Source organism: Motacilla alba, chromosome 7, assembly GCF_015832195.1.
Source record: "Motacilla alba alba isolate MOTALB_02 chromosome 7, Motacilla_alba_V1.0_pri, whole genome shotgun sequence".
NCBI classification, from domain to species: domain Eukaryota; kingdom Metazoa; phylum Chordata; class Aves; order Passeriformes; family Motacillidae; genus Motacilla; species Motacilla alba.
In genome coordinates, this window is record NC_052022.1 from 13,500,598 (window position 1) to 13,512,116 (window position 11,519).

General features: G+C 39.0%; 1 long non-coding RNA gene across 1 annotated transcript; it reads right to left on the minus strand.

Moving 5' to 3' along the window:
* Positions 1-1,386: 1,386 nt before the first annotated feature.
* Positions 1,387-9,281, minus strand: LOC119703447. The gene is made up of 3 exons (XR_005257634.1): positions 9,192-9,281; positions 2,782-2,918; positions 1,387-2,123 (listed from the first exon to the last, which is right to left on the minus strand). It is a non-coding gene; the product is annotated as an uncharacterized LOC119703447 (long non-coding RNA).
* Positions 9,282-11,519: the final 2,238 nt, after the last annotated feature.

An 11,519-nucleotide genomic window follows, 5' to 3' on the forward strand; every position in this document is an offset into this window, starting at 1 on the left:
ATCCAAAGAGCATGTATATCAAGATATACCTTTCCATCTACTTTAGTGGGACTCAGGTGAGATTCATAAGCCTTAAAATGAGTATTTATAGTGCTGTTAGTATCCTGGAATAAAAACCTATTTACTCAATCATGAATAATGATATGAGCTCAACCTTTCAAAAAATATGAAAAACAACTCCTTTTATAACCCACCATATTTATGCTAATGCTTCAGTAAAGTTACGGAGTTTTGAAGTACATTATACAGTCCAAAACTAAAGTTTGACAATTAACCTTTCAAAGGAATTCTGTAACAAGAAGCCTCAGAAAAATGTAATGGTAGCAATTTGAGTTCTGCAGTCTGGACAGTCTGGGATCCAAAAAAAAATCCAGGTTAACTCATCAATTCCAAAGGAGTAAATGTTATTTCACGTTTTGCCTTTGCTTTAAAGGTACAGTGATTCCTTATCATCATACACTCACTGCAAGAAGGGATGGATTCGTAATAATATGTCATTTTTAGAGTGAGATATGAAACAAATCATCAGCATGCTGTCTCTTAGAAGATAGATTATTTCAATTTTAGACTAAAGGAAGCTGGAATAGTGAAGATCCTGTGTCAGCTCGAGAAACTAGACAAGAAATTCTGGCTTCTTTATGTCCCATACTTACAGATCTGAATTGAGCCTAGGATTTCCAGGTTGAATGCAGAGTATAAACATAATTTTTTTACTGATAAAAATAAACCTTAAGGTTATCCTAAGGTCCCATATCTGATCATTCCCCATTATGTAAAATCCTTATTTTCCCTTGTAACAGCTCCCCACCCCAAATGTAGAGACTTCTTTAAGTTCCATATCTGAGGAAGATTTAAGCTTGGTGCTTACCTGAGTTTCACTTTTTCTACAATATTTTCTGTATTTGTAGAGAAATAGAGACATCAAACAGGGGAAGCCTGTGGGAAACAATCCCAAAATTCCTGTTCCTAAGTTTTATCTTTCCTCCATCTCTCCCTCACTCCTCTTTATTTTCTGTAAGCAAAAAGATCTATTATGGTGCAGTGAACCAAGGATACACCCCAGCATGCAGCTCAGTGAGAGAAGAGCTGTTCCATGGGCTTGGTTACAGAGCAGATGAACTCTCCTATCCACTCCCCTTTCAATCCATGCTCAAGAGATGAAGTGCACAATTGCAATGGTTACTGTGGGGTTAAAAGACATAAATCAGGAAGGAAAGCCATGTGTGTAGACCAGGCTAGGAAGCCACCTCAAAGTACAAGAAGACTCACACACATTATAAAACAGCTTTTTTCTCCTTTTTTATTTTTTTTTAATTCACATTCTGCATCGAAGATATAAAATCTCAGTTGGAACCTGAAGCCAAATCCAAAACACAATAACAGTCACAGCTAGCTCAGGGGAAGTGTGAGAAACAAGAACAAAATCACACTCTCTGATGAGTATGGATTCACAAATCAATGGAGACAGGAAAGGAAACACCCGGCTCGCTTTGTGAGGCTGTGCTCTGGTTTGACAACAGGGAAGCTGGCTCATCATTTAGCCATTCCACCAGCTATAGTAAACTTTGAAGGATTGCATACATGAAATGCCACAGCACAACATTTAATTAACCCCCCCCCCCACCAAAGAGACAACAACAAAAACAAAAAACTCCACAATTTTCTGGTTGCTAATGCAATAGAAAGGAATTCCCAGCAGCTCTGATGAAGGAAGCACTGGGCAGCAAATCACAGGTCTTCCCCAGCACACAGACATTTTTCAAAAGGATCAGCTTGAAAAATTGCTTTGGAGTATCTGACTGCATAGGAGGAGAGCTGAGCTGTGAAGAAAAGCTGAAAAAATATTCATAGTTCAAGTGTTGGCCCCTCAATATTGCCGCTGAGCGTGTTTGCAAGGAAGGTCACAGCCAGTGAGTCCCTTGTTGTCCACAGGGAGCTGTTCATTGCAGCTCTAATGGGGACAGGACACCTTTCTGCATAAACTCATTCTAGAACCACAATCGCGTCTGCAGGTAAAATCTCCTTTTGCTCCTCTGTTCAAAGGCATAAGAGCTTTTCCAGGCTTTTCCACAGATCTCAGCCTGTGCACATGAAGCAAAGGTGGCAAACCTGCTTCTCTTGCCCTAGAAGAGCAAGACAAATCAAATTTACAGATGTGAATATACTTTTGCTGCATAACTACCCTCAGCCATAAGGAAGGCAGGGGAGCTCAGGCTCTTGGCAGACTTGCCTCTAAAGCTACAGAGAGAAGAAAAAAATATGTATTTCTTTGGCTTCTTTAATATTTTACTGACATTGGTGCATGAAGTGACTAAGTGGAAAGGCAGTCATCATTCTATAAACATGAAGTACAACAAAGATATCTCAATGCACTTTCTGATTAAGAGAAAAACATTATGTTACCCAACATTATTTGCAACTGCACAGTTGAAAGTTCTTTAGGAGAATCTAAAGGCTAAACTTAAAACTTCAGGGACCCTTTTAGGTTCCTCTTTTTACATTATTGTCAGAGTTTCTGAGTATTTATTCAGAGAAACAGCTTCAAATTTGATTGAATTTCAAAAGCATTTGGGTGTCTCACACTTACCAACTCTTTTCAAAAGTATAAACCAAGAGAAAAAGAGAAATAGGCAATTTGTCTAAATATCCATATTAAACCCCTGATTTTATTACTGGCAAGATATCTATAGTTTGATGATTGATGCGTAACTGGGACAAACATCAAATGCCAGTAATAGGAAGCTTACTTAGGAGGGAACTGCAAAAATTTCTTAAGCTTACCTTTTAATCTTTTATATGCTCAGGTGTTGATGTAAACTTGTCAGCAGTATGACCACTTCTTTCTTTTTCCTAACCAGAAGAGCCATAAATTTAATGATGTCTATAACGTACTCCCAATACCTCAGAGATGAGCAAACCTGCAGTTACAACAGCAATAATAAAGAAACAAAAAAGATTTTGATTCTCTCTCATGAGAGTTGGGCAGTAAACAGCAATTTACTCTTATAAAAGGATTTTTATGACAAGGGTGATAAGTAAATATGTGCCTAATTTATACAAGCCACAAGTCAATAGGTGTTCATCCTTGCATACTTGTGCACAAGCACACAAATATACTGAGTACTCCTCAAGATATGAGGAAGTTAAAAAAAGAAAAAGCAAAAGATATAGTTTCTTTTCACATGGCTCTCCTTCCCTATTGTTGAGATAAACAAGAACTAGTGCTGAAGTTCAGACTTTGGAGCTCTCTGCAGTGAGCTCTGAAGCAGCAGCTTGCAGGTGAAAAAGCCCATTGTGCAACCTCGCCAAGAATTATCTTGGTATGGGAATAAAGAGGAACATTGACACACAAAGAATGTGCACTGGGTTTGCTTTAGAGCTCACATAGCAGTTTACAGCAGCAGAAGGCCAAATGCTTAGAATTCAAGGCACCAGCACTGTGCCTGATGAAATGAAAATTTCATGTTGGATAAGTGCTCAAGTGAGATAACTTGGTTTTATTTCTACTTTCTAGAGCATGCAGTCCGAGATGGCTGGTGCTCTCAGTGCAAGCTGTCACCAAAAATCAGCACATTAGGAAAATGTACCTTGGCATTAAGCTATTTCCTCAGATTAGAATAGGAAATCTGCTGGACCTGTAGGAATGGTAACCACTGTGGAGTAGATGAGAAGGTTGGGTTGTGATCACAGTGCGTGTTGAAACTCTATCACTTTGCACGTGTTAGGAATACTTGTTTCCTTACTGCAGAACCACTTCCTTTTTGTTTTTTGTTTTTTTCCTTTTCCCCTTCTGGCTGTTTGACACACACCTGAATAAACAGCTTTACTGACTGAGAAGCGAAGGTCCCCGACTTCCAGCAGAAATCCCTGAAACCCAGTGTTAATGCTTTGAGTTTGCCTTACACATTTCAAAAGAGTTTTGACTGACAGAATACACACAGGCTGTTAAAATCTGCCTCCTGAAAAGGCTTACAGTATATCAAAGCTATCTTCTTTGGGGTTTTGTGTATAAATATATATCTCATGAACATGGGGAGACAGTTAACCCTCACACTTGGTTCAGTTGATCAGAAAGGCTCTTTTATCTCTTAGACATATTCTAAATGCTTTTATCAGCAAGAAGTGATTGCAGCAGATACTTTGGTGAAAGCATGTCACCTGCTCCTTCCACACTTTGTTGCTTCAATAATAAATACAAATTAACACCCAGACGAATGCAAAGCTATTAACAATTTTGACATTTCAAATACTGTGGCTTGTTTTACCTACATGAATCTGCTGTTGGAATGTGGTAACTATTATTTCCTTTTCCCTTCACGACACACTGGCTCATGTACATTCCATAACATATTGCTGGAACCTGGCTAATTTGGAAGGATGCAGCAGGATAAATTTCAGGATGGCCTGAAGACAAGACATCCTACATCCTACACGTTGAGCTATTGTCAATATTCACAGCTGAATCTCTCCGGCTACCTAGTATTTATTAGCTCTTTTAGCAACCCACAGTCATCCATTCATTTTTCCCCACAATGTTCCCTGTGAGGTAAGTCATGTTCCTCAGATAGGAAAAGGAAATTACTAAGCTGTTTGGACAGAGTACTTTTGAAAAGGGATCCATATTGTCCTAAAACAAGTCAGGTCTTTCAAACGTTGTTCAGCTATTTAAAGGGACCTCTGGAGGACAGAAATTATCATCCAATTTCTATTATAGCCAGTTTATGCCCATTTGTAATGATATTAACGTGCCTGGTTTTCCACTGCCTTTGTGCCTTCTGAGTCTTCACCCTTTTTTTGCCAACCTCAATAAATTAAGCATGATTGTTCTCTGTGATAAAATAGCTATTTCTTCTTCATGATATCCCCAGCCTCAGGGAACTGCACTCTTTGGTAGCTTGTTTGAGTGAACAGAGACAACGCATGGAGCCAGCTGAACCCACGCTGTGGGCAGGCTGGAGCCAACAAGCAGATTGCTCATCCCACTTTTGGGATGCTCCAGATGGGTGCCACACTGTAGTAGTCTGGCTAATGACCAGTGAGGCACAGCAGCTGAACTAACATGGTCACACACACCTTATGTAGAAGAGGAACTGAATAAGCAGCCTGAGCTACTGGTGGTAATCTGCAGCAAAACAAGCCAGCATCCTTTCTACAGCACTAGGTCCTAACTCCACTGGTTAATTTCTGTGGTTTATAACCTATAGTTAGACTAGATATGTTAATGGTTTATAATTGAACTTCAAACCTTTTTTTTTTTTTGTTTTGTTCTGATTTTTTTGCATGAACATATGACTAGAACTTGTTTCTCTACGTTAAGACCAAATCAAACCTATACTTGTGCCCAGCAGTAGCATTTCAAAAACACAGAAACCACAGCCACGTGAGATACAACACAGTCACAACAACCCTGCCTTACACAATTAAGCTGGGTAAGGCAATGGAGCGACATTGATGTGGTCTCATTCAACACTGCAGAGATTATGTGCATCTCCGTGGGTAAGTCACCCACACAAAACTTCACAAGGATTTAAGTACCTAATTCCCAAGAAATTCCTAGGGCACCTAACTTCCTGTGAGGATCTGAAATTAAATTAAAACATGTGTAAATCCTCCAGGTGTTAAAAATAAGGTGAATTTATTTTCTTCTACTATTTTCATTGGTTTTTTATCCTCTCATATCCTAACATTTGTAGGACCAGGAAGTTTTTCTCCTGCATGTGGATGCAGTCTTACAGGAGAATCAAACTTTATCTCTGTTTCCTAAGGCCTTATCTCTACTTCATAAAGCCTGTGGATATTGCTTGAAAAAAATTATTTTTTTCAATGTTTTACTGAGCAATGTGGGTTGCTGTGCCTTACCTGCAATGTGCTCTGACAGCACATCTTTCTCTGCATTATTGCATAGTTAAGAAATAACTATTCTTTGCCAGTTCCTCTCTAGCCTTGTTTCTCAAGGCACAGAAAGTTCCTGTGATCATCTGACATTTATGTGCCCATCTGCCTTGACTGGTCATTTTCAACAAAATTGGTCACAGTTTTGGAGATGCAATGTTCCTACAATTTTAATGATAATATAAATGAGGGAGACTAAAAATAAATCTACCTTCTTTCTGAGATTAATTTATCTTTATCATTGTCTAAATCATATGTCAGGAACCTTAGACACACACCAGATTTCTAGTCAGGAAACCTCATTATGATAGATCCTCCACAGATACATAAATGCCCCAGGCATTCTGCAATGCAAATGAAACCAATCTCACCTTCATGATATCAGAATGTCTCAATCTATTCTATTTTTAGTTAGAACCAGAACTTGCAGATCCTTCTTTTCAAGAACAAACTGAGTAAAACAAACATAAAAAATTCTATCAAGAGGTCTAGAGAAAAACAACCAACATTATGAAATTCAGGGGGTTTGAAACAAAAGAAAACTGAAATAGGCTAGGCAAGAAAACCGTTTATCCAGGCCAGTCCAATCTTGCTAGAAAGGAAAGATTCAAAAGACATTAATACCACTTCTGTGTTATTATCCCCAAAATGCATCACTGCAATTTGGACATATAAAATGTCTTCATCAAACTTGGAGAATAAAATGTTGACAAAGAAATATGTGTTATTAGTTTGAGTTGCTAGGTCACCCATGGGACAGCAATACAAGCAACCTGGCTAATATAGCCAAAAAATAAGTGAGTTGTTCAGGCTGTAGTCAGAGCAGGAGAGGAGAAAAGGATCACTAATGTAATGAAGAAGGACAGAAAATGAATACCAGGTTGAGAAGAAGCATGTTGGTGGAATAGGTGTGTCAAGAGAGATAGCTGCATAGTTCATCTAAGTGACAATATGAATGTTCTCTCCTCAGGCTCTGTTTCTTTCTGTCTTGTATATTTTTCTTGTTGTTGTTCTTGTTCTTGCTTACAGCAAATAGCTAGAAGGGAAACAGTGTGAACCAATGATTACTATCTCACTAGTCTTAAGTCTTTATGCTTGTCCCCTTTCCAGAGGTAAACTAGAAAGAAACAAATAATCAGTTTAGGGAATGTGGAAGCATGATAAATAGAAAAAAAAAAAAAAAAAAGGAGTAGAGAGATGAATGTGGTTTTAATTTAAGCCTTGTTATTAGATTGTTTACAAGTTGAAGTGTGTTTTCTATTGGGCTGCAGGTGAGCTCCAGCCATTCCCACTTGATTACTGTTTTTTGCTAATTCTCAGTGACCTGAAACCTGTCTAAGGAATCATATATACCTTATTTTAGCTCCATCAAACTTTACTGTGATGGTTTTCTTAGCCAGAACTGTGACAACAAGATGTAAACCTGAGAGGCATATGCAGGAATTCTATTGGTGGGTCCACTCAAGAGAAAAGTGTGCAGAAACATGGAAATAGCAGGATCCTTCTGGACTGGAAGGAGCCTGGAACACACGCTGGGAAGGTGAAGGTGTGCCTCGAGCATTAATGTGTCTTGACAGTGCCCTGTCCTCAGCAGTTTCACAAGTCAGTACCCAAAGCAGTCCTGTGATGATTTTACAACTACAGATCAACAGTAATTTCAGTGAATCCCTACAGGAGCTGAGAAGGTGCTGCCACTTCCAGAATCATGGTTATAGGGAAACTAGGGCTGAAAGGGATCTCTGGAGATACCTAGCTCAGCCTACAACTCCAGAAAAGTTGTCTTCAAAATTGTGGGTGCTACAACTGGCTCAGATTGAATGTTTAGCTCAAGAAGAGCAATTGCAGCTGCACTTTGTCAGAGTCAGGAAACACTCTGATATGTGCTCAACTCAGACCTGCTTTGCACAGAATGATGCATGGATACAGCACTTGCTGATGGTTCCCATATGTTCCTCAAAGAAAATCAAGTGAGTCTTTGTAAGGTTTTTTAGTTTCCTCTTCCCAAGGCTGATCAAATTGGGATGTTTTAAATGTAGGTTTTCTACTCTTCCACTATCAGAGTTAAACATAAAAAGGTAGGGATCTACAGCTATAGTAGTGATGGATTTATTAGAATAATATTACACCAAAAGCTGATATGAATATGAAAGGACCCTTGAGGGAATGAGACAGTTGACTGTAAAAAAGGTTCAACAGTGATCCAAGATGCTGCAAAACGAAGGGATTCCTTGATAGGCTTTCAAATACTACAGAATAAGACTGCATTTTAGCAGCTTGGAGCCTGAAAAAACATCTAATTTCAGGAAAATGTATCTTTGAGTTGCAGGGTATTTTCTTTTGATAAAGAACTGAAGATTCAGCTTATAAAACCAGAGAGCCGAATCCTAGGACATTCAAAATGTGCTGAATGCTGACTGAACACTATTATCACTTAAATAGAAAGAGCAGATTGACTGCTTCTGAAAATCTCATCCCCAAATCCAACCAGAGTGTTTAATCTACCCCCCAAGTCCAACACAAATTCACATTCTGATGGATATATTACACTGTCTGATTTTAATTGACCCAGAGTGTAAAATTCAATATCCCTCTATAGTTTTAGCAACTTTCTTCTTAGAAACATTTTCCTCACCTTCAGATCATCTCTATCTTTTCTCCACCCACTTCTATTTTTTATTGTCTGCAAACAAGAGGCATTTGAAAACCCCCAACAGGATTTCTTGGAAGACACTAAGTACTATCACAAAAACAAGCTGCACACTGTGCTGAAAAAAGCTGAGATCAAAACAAACACTTTCCTTTCAACATGATACAATGAAAACTGGTAAAATGTCTAGAGGGAGTGACAACATAAAATTACAAAATTTATCCATACTTAGAAGTTCCATCTCTTTATATCCTCTCTGATTAGTTAGAAGTGGCTTATAGAAAACTTGGCTAGTAAGTTAAGAAGGCAAGGTGAGGTTTGACAAATGTTTCTCTTAGGTTCTTGCTTGATTTTAAATTATTGTTCCCAGATTTGCTCTTTTTTGTTTTGGTTTGGTTTTTTTGGGGTTTTTTTTTTTTGATTTTTTTTTTGTCTTTCCCTTTTTCCCACAACAAAATGAAAACTTAAGGTCTAAATTGATTCACAATGCCTGCATTACCTGCCTGCTGGGAAGTAGTAACCCCACATTGGCAAGATTACATTTACAACTTGGAAGCAAAAAAAAAAAAAAAGCCAGCTTGATATGATGAGTTGGCTTAGCAATATTGGGGAGGAGAGAAAAGAAAAACTCCTTAAAATTGAAATTGCTCACCTGCTGCTGCTGACAGCCTCAAGCTTTAATGGTGATGACTGCACAAATCCATCAGCAGCAACATGCTGCAAAAGCCTCTACTAAAACCAGGGACTGTGCAGCAAGACGTCCCATTCTGCCATTTATTTCCAAGCACATATTGGAACTGGAAAAAGTTCAGAGAGAAGCAGCAATGCTTAGCAAATATACAGAAATGCCTGTGGTTGAGGAAAGAACATTGAAAACATCAGGACTGTGGAGAGTATGGAGAGTTAGGATGGGAACTCATTCATCTCTTCATCAGTACAAGATATAGGGTATCCTATGTGAAGTTTCACATTGGCAAGTTCAAAACAAACAGGAAAATAAAACAAACAGGAAAACCAGGAATTTCCAGCCCCTTAGGGTGTAGGAGACTCATAGAACATTAAGCTGGAAGATGTTGTAGATGGTAACAGGTGATATGCATTGAACAGTAATGTAATTAAGTTCATAACAGAGAACCCATGGACTATTATTATTGACATGGCATTCCAGAGTGCACTGAGGGAAGTGTCATATATGTTTGTGCTGTTCTTAATCTACTCTAGACATTTGCTTGTGACCAAAGCTAGAGACCTGGCTAGAGGGAATTTTTTTTCATATGACCCACTATATCTACTCGTACGTTCAAGGAGGGTGGCCATAGATAATGCATAGCCACTGGCATTAATCTTGCCTGTGACAAAATGCCATCAGCGGCACAAACCACTACACTGAGAAACTAAAAAATACTGAGATTAAACCCCCCTCCTCCACTCCAGTGAGCTAAACCAAGAGTGAATCTGGTTTTTCTCATCACTGGCAAAGCAAGTTCAGAGATTTCTTGCTGTCATGCTTTCAAGTTGGCATGCAATCTCTCTGCTCCCTTTCAAACGACTTTTTAAAACATTTTTTGCAGCCTCTGTTTCCAGCCACTTGGCAACAGGGAACACCAGAGCTGGAGTGAGACACCTCTAATGGATTGGGAAGCATGGCTCTTACTGAGATTACAGGAGAAAGCTTTTTCTCTTTGTTTAGGGTTTTGTTTGGTTGGTTGCTTTTTTTCCCCAGGTTGTTGACAGAAAACAGTGTCTGCAATAATTCTGGGCCTAATTTGATTTTCAAGCTGTTAGAGACCTGGCACAAGCAGAGCAGGTTTTGTCAGTGCTGAGGGATTTTCATTTGAGAGACAAAATTAACTCTGTCTTTTCTTCTTCACTTTCCTGAATGATATTGGAAAATGTGGAGCAAAAGCAAACAAAAACAAAGCCAAAAAAACTCAAAGGCCTGAAGATGTAGAGGACACTTAGATTTTCAGTTTAACCTGACCACTGGGATCAGCAATCCTTCGGGTGAGACACAAACTGAGGTACCTTAATAAAAGGGGATTTACTTGGGGTTGTTTTTTGATGAACTCTTCATAATCCGATGCTCACAAAGAACTCATCTGGAACAGAAAATGGAAGGTCATCAGTCATAATAAACCATCTCTTAGTGAAAATTAAATAAATACAAACCCATGCATTTTGAGTTCTGCTACTTCTAATACTCAGATACCAAAACTCCGAGCCTTGTAGGTAGCTGTACTTCAGTACTGCATAAAAAGTGATTATCTCACAAGCATTACTCAAAGAGATATAATGTACCTTTGGGTAACTGAGTAAACTGAATCATTAGTGATGTCAGACACACTGCTCAGGAGGGCAAGTGCTGTGGGAATTCCTGCTTTTTGCTGAACATCTTGGTCAGGGCTGAGCTTTGCTCAGAGTTTGCTAAACACCAAATGCTACTAGGAAGTTGCTGCAGTGACCACTGCATAAACACTGCCAAAGTGGTGTGGTTAAAGACAAACTGCAATGGAAGCATTTCAGCCATTAGCTGCAACTTAGACTATAACAGATAATGAGTAGCTTGATAAAGCCTAAGAGGATGAATGCAGAAGGAGAAATACAAATAAAAGTAGTGTCCCGAGAGACTGGGCTTCAGATCCTAGTGCTTCCAAAGAATTCTGCCCATGGACAGGAGGCCTTGTCACCATTTAGCTTTTCTTAGGGTTGGAGGATCCCAGCCCAGGGTGACTCAGGTCAGTTTTGGGAGCCCAGGCAGGGCAAGTCTGTGCTAATGTGTGTTCATTGCACATCTCTGTGACTCATTTTAAAAAAAGGACTGAAAGTTGGTTTTAGTTGCCTAAGTACCTTGAGGACTTTGAAAGTAGCAACAGCAGCAGTCTGGATCCTGAACTTTCCCAGTTCAGCCTTATTGTTCACTGTTGATTTGGATTTCCTGGAAGACACTAGGTTTTGATATCCACATACAATAAGATGCTGA